We start from the raw sequence: 9,054 nt of genomic DNA, 5'->3' as shown, positions 1-9,054 counted from the left end.
TTGCTAACACCCCAGAGGAGTGAGGAGCTGAGCATCTGTGAAAGTCACAGAATTATTTTTTGAAAGGAAAATTTTTTTCATTGGTTCAGTGCTGCAGCCTTGGGCTCCCTTATTTTCCCTCATGGGGTTCCATAAGATTTTAGCTCTAAAGTTTTATTGAGGAACACAACTGGGGACTTCTACGGGAACCACACTGATCTTTTCAACTGCCTGTGTTGTGAAATTGGTGAGGGAGGAAGCCCAGGAGGGCTGTCAGCAGCCACAGCATCAGCTGAAAACAAAGCCAACAGACATGTCTGTAACAAAGGAGTCACGTTTGTGACTGATAATAACCTTAGACTGATTTTCTAATGTCTTATTCATAGCACTACACTGAGGAAGAGGTGTTTATGTTGACTGGGCTCCATTTGCAATTTGTTTGGCAAGAGCCTGATTTGTTGGTGAACATTTCGACACTAATCATATGATTCTGCTGATTTAAAAGATGACATCATAATTTGCACCGGCTTAATCAGAAAATATTCTACTATGTTAAACTCGATATATAAAAGATGTATTCACCACACTTTATATCTCTAGAATTTCACCGAAATTAAATAACAATAAAGTAAATAACTTGATAAGAAATTAGATTAAAGAAAGTGTATCTGTATTTGCAAATTCCTCTCTCTATGTTCAACATCTACTCACCTTTTCATGTTTTGTTTATCATGTTTTATTCATCAAGAGATAAAAGGAAAAACACAATAGGAAATTTTAGAATAAGCCTAGAGGAGTTGCAAATATACACCTTTGTTTTAAAATAAGACTGCACTCAAAACTTCCTGAGGGAAAAGATAACCGCCCACTTTTGTTCTGAAAAATAAGAAGCAATTTAAGTCACACCCATAATTTCCTTTTGCTACTTATCTTAGCATTGTACAGCCCTTAAAATCATGGTTTGCTTCCTGAAACTTACAAAGAAACTGATGAGTTAAATAAAGGATCTACTTTTCTTGTCTTGGGTTTTGGTTGAATTAAAATAGCAACCAATAGGTTCCCACATAGGATCAAATTATGTAAGTCCAGATAGATCCTCCTGGGAGCATCATCACTACCATCACCATCACCTTCTACTCCTCACCCCTGTAACTTGTGCTTTTAATTTCCCTAGAAAGAAATCTCAGGAAGAATAGAAGTCACAAATCAGTATAACCTAGGGAGTTTAGAACATCTTCTGAACATACAACATATTGAAATTTTGCCCTGAGAATTCTGCTCTTGTTTCTGATTAAAAGCCCAATGTACCCATGTTTAAAAAGGTTTGATTTACCTCAGTCTCAGCAATTATTTTCCAAAGTTGATGTGGATGGGGAGAGTATGGGAGGAAGGAAAATATAGGTGTGACTATTCTGTTTAATTATGTTTTAATGTCATCTGAGATTATACAATGATTAAAAACATGGGCTTTTAAGAATGCTGACTTGAGTTTGAATTCAACTTTGCTGTATACCTTGAATAAATTACTTAAATTTCAAGTTTAAATTCCCACAATTTAAATGGAGCTAAATCCATCTATCTGTATGATTCCTGTTAGGATTAAGAATAATTCACACAAAGCACCTAGCACAGATCTTGGCATCTAGGAAATGTTCAATAAACTGTAGCTAACCTTATTATTCTTTTTATCATCCCTTTAGAATGTTATTAATCACCTAATTTCAGCTACCAATCTGAAATATAAAGACACTTTTTTTTAAATACTAGCTTTAAAATTATTTATTATATATGTATGCATTTTAGAAATAACTGAAACTGATTTCTTTATTCTTAAAATGTCTGCCTCCTTGTCAAATAGCAATTTACAAAAACAGAAGTAAGATACTTCTGCCTTTTCTCCAAGCATTTATTACATTTGTCCTTTTCAGCATTTAGCTATAAAAGTGATTTAGGTGAGTTGAAAGTTAAAAGTGATAGCTTAATTTCTCAAACAATCACTCAAATCTATGCAAATTGAAATGTCCAAATGTGATGGGAGATGTAAAATGCTAACTACAAGTGGTATTAAGGAGGCTATTCTTTTAATAAAGACTGATGCTATGAGCATTGCTAACAAAAGACATTTAAGAATAGATTCTTCCACACTTTGTTTATCTAATCCTACATAAAGTATGGCAAGACACTAGCCCAGCCTCAGCTCTCACCACATTGCTTCAAATGGCAGTCCCCAATTTAAGAAAAGACCCTACAAAAAAGTAACAAATGTTACAGTCATCTGCATATTCCTGTCTTTTTAAATATGATGTTAAAATGTACTTCTGGTTTTCATTTGTTCATCTCATGCACATAACATAAAGATTTTACATAACAGTATTGTAACAACATTGCACTAGAGACAGTTTAATTCATTTCAGTAGCTTATACTGACACTCCTTTTAGAAAAACAGCCATTTTGATGGCTAATGTAAAAAAAAAAAATCACATATTGAATATGAACATATGAGCAGCTGAGAGCAAACTCCTTGTCATGTTTGTCAGGAACTGAGAGGTACAGTCAGAGTTCTTGGAGCGAAGGGCAGATGGAAATGTGCGGTTTCTTGGTGAGAGACGTCATTAATATTCAAACTTGTAGTGGATGTTAAAAGACACTACAATCTAAGATCTGGGCCATTTGTACCATAATTCGTTTAGATTTTTTCGAATATTGTCACCAAGGAAATGTAGAATATTTTTCTTTTGAGAATCTTGAAAGAATTCATGGGGAGAAAATACCAAAAAATAAGTTTGAGTTTTACATGTTAAACTTGCTCCTCCTTTTTCATGGAAAATTTGCAGCAATTAATCAGTAGATTTTTCAGAGTTGCCAATAGCCTGAGAGATAGGAACTGAGGAATTGTAGCAGCCCTCTTGTGTTTGAGATGAACTGTCACATACTGCTTTACAGAGGCTTATCTTATTACCAGAAGGTTCTGTTTCTTAGGTAACTTGAATACAGTTTTACAGAGGTTAGCCCAATGCAGAAGTCAACCAGGCTGAGAAATGAGATCATATATGAGAATATACAAATACACAGACACACACACACACAGACACACACACACATTTGTAGTAATTTAGGATGATTGTTTTGGTGTGTCTCTTCCTAACTCTTATCGTCAACCTCACTGAATGAACATTCAAGTAAAATCTAGGAATTTTCCATTGTACTATAGGTAATGCCTAAGAACAAAGGTGTCAAGATTTCTTCTTCAGTGTACATATGTTTAAAAACCCACTGGCATTCACAAGACATCATCAAAGTGATCATAAGAACAAATGTTGGAATTCTTAATTTGTTTTAAAAAGTAAATTTTTTAACATGGTCAATATAATTGCAACAAAAATTAAAACAAAGTTTGTATAGGTTAAGTGCCATAGAAAAAATTTCAAAATACTTACAAGTCATAATTTTCACAACCATCATTCCAAATTCAACGATCATTGAAAGACAATGCCTGAAAGACACAAGTATGTGAGAGTTTTTCCAGCTTATTGACAAAATAATGTTAACAGTCCCATACATTCTCATAAAGAAAGCACTCACAGGAAGACATGAGTTGAACGAGGCAAAGTTATAACTGACTATATATATATATCTTAACTATTTGCACAGTTGACACATTTTTTAAATGTTTTTCATATTCAAGTTTTAAAAGAATTAAGATCTAATAATGGATTTCTACTCACATTTAAATTAACTGAACCTGAATTCCAAGTTAACATCACTATAAGATAAAATGCTTTATGTTATTTGAAGAGATATTTGGTGGGAGGGGAGAGGTGGGGAGAGAAGGAAGGAAGGAAGAAAAGAAGAAGAAAAAAATGAAATTTATCTCCTGACCAGGTATGTCTGATGAAGAAAGAAAAACATGTATCAGGGAAAGAAAATGTTAGCTTTAGGTTTTACAAGATGATTCAAGGAGAGAATAACCTAGAATTTTGAAAAATTGCTCAGTAGGATGTTACCTTTTAGCCCCCTTCTGTATATTAAAAAAAAAAATAGGTACACAAAAATCTTATTTTATAACATTCTTAAAAATAAATACCTGATATTTTAAAATATCTGTATCCTACTTTCTCAATCTCACATGATTGCCAATAATTAACATTAAAATCATGTACTTTCTCTCATTTCCCCATAATTTTCTATTGTTTCCATGAAATAAAACTATGGATACACATAAAACAGCTGTGCTCTCTTTAATAGCCCATATGTTATACAAGAGAATTGATACTGACAGGTTATTTATTGTTGGCTTTACTCCAAGGATGCAAAATATTATAACACTGCAAAAAAATAATATATTTGGAAAGGAACACTAAAGTAAAGGAAAAATAGAAAATAATTATACTGTAATTGTATTGTCTTTTAAAATGTGCATAGAACATTCTTTGCTAAAGTAAATACAACTCATGATACCAGAAGTTTGTTGGAATTTATATTTTGAACTTTTCTTATAAAAAGTTAAATTTTGGTTATGAGATAAATTGCATTCATATTCTAATTATTTGGATTAAGTCAAGAGACTATTACTATCTATATTTCAGTAAACAGGATGATTTCCCACAGATTTAAGTAAACAGCTTTGTTTCTCTCTAATTGACATTTTAAAATAAATATCTTGCCTATCTAACAATGAATGACAAATAACATGAATTATTTTTATTAATTCTGACTTTGCTTCTGTAATCCAAATTGGTTCTAACAGGTTAACCAAGCTGAATGCTTTCTAAATTTTTCTATAGCATGGCTTCTTAAGCCTTTGATAAACTTGGACTCCTGTCTGTTCTAGTAATTAATGTGAAGAGAGATTGCTATCGTAATAGAAAAATCAAGAAGTATGCCAGATTACACACATTTAAGAAAATCTTCTGCAGTTATTCTTCTCTAGTTGTAATTTTAGATGAATGAAATCATATGAATTCTTTTGTCTTTTTTCTTCAAAATATGTTGTTCCTGAAGTTCAACTATAGTTTAGCCTATGTTGCTTATTAATTTTTTGCTTACTTTTGCACTGAATGAACATATCATATTTATCCATTTTACTGATGATATATGTATTATTATCAAATTTGAATATTATAAACAAATATGCAAAGAAAATACTTATTCATATATCTTGAGGAACATGTACAGAAGATTTGTATTTATGCTTAGGAAAAGGATTGCGAGATGAGAGAACTTGTGTGTCTTAAAATTTGTTAAATATGTCAAACTGTGTCCTAAGGTGATTGAAGAAATGTACATTCTTAGTAATAGAATATGAAGATACTAGATGCCTACAGCCTTGCCAATAGTTATCATCACACTTTTCTGATTGGTGAGTAATGGTAATACTGTCTTCTTTAATTTGCATTTTCCTTATCAAAATTGAAAATCTTTTCATGCATTTATCACCATTTGCATTCCTCACACATGAAGTATTTATTCTAGTCCTACTTACTTCTCTTTTTCTCATTGATGTAGGCATTCCTTATATATCCTAGGTATTAATTCATTGTCTGTTGTACACATACAAGTCCTTCCCCCACTTGGAATCTTGCGCTTTCTGTTTGTAGTCTCCTTTGGCATTTTGCAGTTTTAGTAAAAGTTATTATTATTTTAATTTATATTTAGTGTATTTTTGGCCTCCTCTCAGAAATCATTCTTTGCAATAGATTATTGGAGATGATTTTCTACAGCACATTTTAGAATATGTTCAGTTTTGAATTTCACATTCAAGTCTTTGATCTGGCAAGAGTTTACTTATTTTATGTGAGGTAGGGGTCCAATTACATTATTTTTTCCATATGGATATCCATTTAGATGAGCTTTTTTTTGTTAAAATGTTATCGTTGGCCCACTGCTTTGCAGTACCATCTCATTATATTTCAATTATCTGTGTATGGGTGGATCTACTTCTGAGCTCTCTACTATATATTCTATCAGTCTATATATCCTCAAACAAAAACTATGCTGTCTTCATTACTATAGAGATATCTTTAGTGTTTATCTTTGATAATGTAAATATTCTTTGGTCTTCTTTATGACTGACGGCATTATTTGTCCATTGCTTTTCCTTATGAATTTTAGAATCAGCCTGTCAATTCCACAAAAACATGTTGGGATTTTGAATAGTGCTCTATTAAATCTAGAATTAAATTACAGAAAATTAGATTTTTTGAAAACTAAAAATTCTAATATATAAATATACTACATCTATTTGGTCTTCTTTATGTCTCTCAGTAATTTATTATTTTTCTTTTGCACACATTTCTTTAAATTAATTCCTAGGTAATTTGTATATTTGATGTTATTAAAAGTGATATTTTAAAACTTTACACTAAAAATCGATATATAACGTTTAAAATATCTAAAAATAAAGATAATTTGAAGGCAAAAACTTTCTAGGACCAGTAACAGAGGCTTGCTCTCTCTCTTCTCTTTCTCTCTCTGAATTTGAACTAATATCTATGATAGAAAAGAAATTATTGTGTTATTTCAATTCTCTGGCAATTCTATTTCTCAGCACCTGAGTAATTTCTTTGGAACTTCTGGTTTAGTTTGAAAAATGGAACTACAGTGACATATGTAAGAAAAAATGATATAATCTAAAAGTAAAAATGGATAATTTTGATTATGATGAAGTTGACAGACTAACTTTAATAGTCTCTGGGGCTGTCAATTTACAACAATAGATGTGGTCATATTATATTATTAACTTACAAACCTCATATTGCATATTCATTGTCTAATTACATATGTGTGTATGTATTATATATGCATATATGTGGGTATAAACACAGATTTGCTATGGTTGTTTAGTTAATTCTGGGTATCTAACTGCTTATAATCAATTTATAATCTCAATCTTTTGTTCCTAACATAGGGACCTCTTAAACTCAGTTATCCTTTATTTAATAAAAAATATATTCTTTTATTGAGGAGGAAAAAACTTTAGGCATACACCTGAAACAAAAAGGAACAAAACAAAAATATATGACAAAGGTTTTCAAGACACTGGACATTATGCAACAAAGGATAGTAGGAGATAGGAAACAAATGAGGTTTGTCCCTAGGAAAGTTCCAGCTTCTGGACTTGAAAAGTTTACAGATCCTGGCACAAGGGAGAGCAATCAAGGTGGAGCTCAGCTCACTCCTTGAGTTGAGGAGATGGAAATTAGAGTCCTCATAGACCAAGGTGGCCAGAATTTATAAGACAGAATACTGGAGAGGAGAAAACTTCACAGAGAATCTAATATCTGCAGAGATTGTCCCTTGATTATTCAGCAGAGTATTGATGTGTATGTGAATATGAAGAAATTACTCAAGGCCAGGGAGAGAAGCATCCAAAAGGATTAGAAGGAACAGTACTCAGGGATCAAACAGAGACAAGAATAGTATTTATTTCTCCCAGCCAGAGTAGACAATCTAAAAATTTAGTGTTGTGCAGAGTATTTAGAAGGGTATTGCCTCAGCAGTGGTGAATACTTAACCTTAGACTAAATGCTCCTTTGGTACTGTCTTGCCTAACAAATTTTAACAACATCATACTGTTTACAAAAAAACTAAGCAAAAGGACCATACTATTTTCAAATGTTAAATTGATCCCAGAATAAAGCTCAAGACTTTTTATAAAAATACAAAAATATCCAGCATACAACAATGTAAAATATACAATATCTGGATCAAATAAAAGATTACCAGGAATACAAAAAAGAAGGAAAATATCTCCCAAAGGGAAAAGAAAATCAATAGTTTAGCATAGATAAGGGTTGATTCAAATATTAAATTTAGCAAACAAGGGCACTTAAAAAGTTATTGAACTAAATTCCATATGTTCAAAAAGTTAGGTAAAGACATGTAAAAAGACCCATATCAGGGCTTCCCTGGTGGCACAGTGGTTGAGGGTCCGCCTGCTGATGCAGGGGACATGGATTCGTGCCCTGGTCCGGGAAGATCCCACATGCCGCTGAGCGGCTGGGCCCGTGAGCCATGGCCGCTGAGCCTGCGCATCCAGAGCCTGTGCTCCACGACGGGAGAGGCCATAACAGTGAGAGGTCCGTGTACCGCAAAAAAAAAAAAAAAAAAAAAAAAAAAAGACCCATATCAAACTTCTAGAGTTGCAAATTACAGTCTGAAAAATTATAGTGGATGAAATTAATTACAATTCAACAGTGGATAAATTGGTAACTTTAACAACAGTAATACAAACTAGAAAAATTAAATTCTGAGAGAATTTTAAAGTGAAATAAGCAATAGTAAGTTTCAGAGCTATTTTAATCACCCTAATATATGAAGGAGGAGCAAAAATATTTAAAGAAATAAAGGTTGAAATGAGTCCAAATTTGATGAAAACTGTAAACCCAAGAGGCTCAACAAAAGTCAATCATGAGAGATATGAAGAGAGACATATCATAGTCAAATTGCTCAAAACCAGAGACAAGAAGAAAATCTGTAAAGCAGCAAGAGACAGACATGTTATTTATAAGGGAATAAAGATATGGATGACAGCAGATTTCTCTTTGGAAACAATGTAAGTGAAAAGCAGTGAAGCCCCATCTTTAAATTTTTGCAAAGAAATTCAATTTAGGATTCCATATCCAGAGAAAGTATCTTTCAAAAATTTGAGGTACAAACTTACAAGCTTCTGTACTTCAAAGAAAACAATAAATAAAATGAAAAGACAACTTATAGACTGGGAGAAAATATTTGCAAATGATGCGACTAACAAGGACCTAATTTCCAAAATATACAAACAGCTCATACAACTCAGCAACAAAAATCAACCCAATCAAAAAATAGGCAGAAGAACCAAATAGACATTTCTCCAAAGAAGACATACAGATGGCCAATAGGCACATGAAAAGATGCTCATCACTAATTATTAGAGTTATGCAAATCAAAACTACAGTAAGGTACTACCTCACAATGGTCAGAATGGCCATCATTAAAAAGTCTACAAATAATAAATGTTGGAGAGGGTGTGGAGAAAAGGGAAACCCTCTTACACTGTTGGTAAGAATGTAAATTGGTGCAGCCATTATGGAAAACAG

Source organism: Lipotes vexillifer, unplaced genomic scaffold, assembly GCF_000442215.2.
Source record: "Lipotes vexillifer unplaced genomic scaffold, Lipotes_vexillifer_v1.1 scaffold441, whole genome shotgun sequence".
Taxonomy (NCBI): Eukaryota; Metazoa; Chordata; class Mammalia; order Artiodactyla; family Lipotidae; genus Lipotes; species Lipotes vexillifer.
The sequence above is the reverse complement of the archived record's forward strand: the minus strand, read 5'-3'. Positions refer to the sequence as shown.